A 458-nucleotide genomic window follows, 5' to 3' on the forward strand; every position below is an offset into this window, starting at 1 on the left:
GACCCTTCACTGTCTACCTGATGACACCCACTGCAGTTAAAATAGACGGCATCCCATCATGGATTCATCACTCCCACGTGAAAGCAGCACGAGAGTGGACATCTCAGGAAGATGGGCCCTTAAGACTAAGACTCAAGCGTACATAAATCTAACCCTCTGTTTCTTCCTTTTTTCCTCTTTAGCCCAGGCATTCGACCAGCCACAACCAGAACCAGAAAGAGCATTAACGACAATACACAAGGTCATAAATAAGACCACCCCAGACATAGGACAAGATTGCTAGCTGTGCCTAAACCCCAAACCCCCTTCCTATGTCAGGGTAGGAACTCTCCTAAACTTAACTGAGCTCAGCAAGCTTTAAGTAGATTCACTAGCAGAAGTAGTCCTCCAAAATAGAAGAGGTTTAGATTTATTATTTTTAGAACAAGATGGATTATGTATGGCGCTAGGTGAAACCT

The sequence above is a fragment of the Pteropus vampyrus genome, unplaced genomic scaffold (assembly GCF_000151845.1).
Source record: "Pteropus vampyrus isolate Shadow unplaced genomic scaffold, Pvam_2.0 Scaffold714, whole genome shotgun sequence".
In the NCBI taxonomy this organism is placed as follows: domain Eukaryota; kingdom Metazoa; phylum Chordata; class Mammalia; order Chiroptera; family Pteropodidae; genus Pteropus; species Pteropus vampyrus.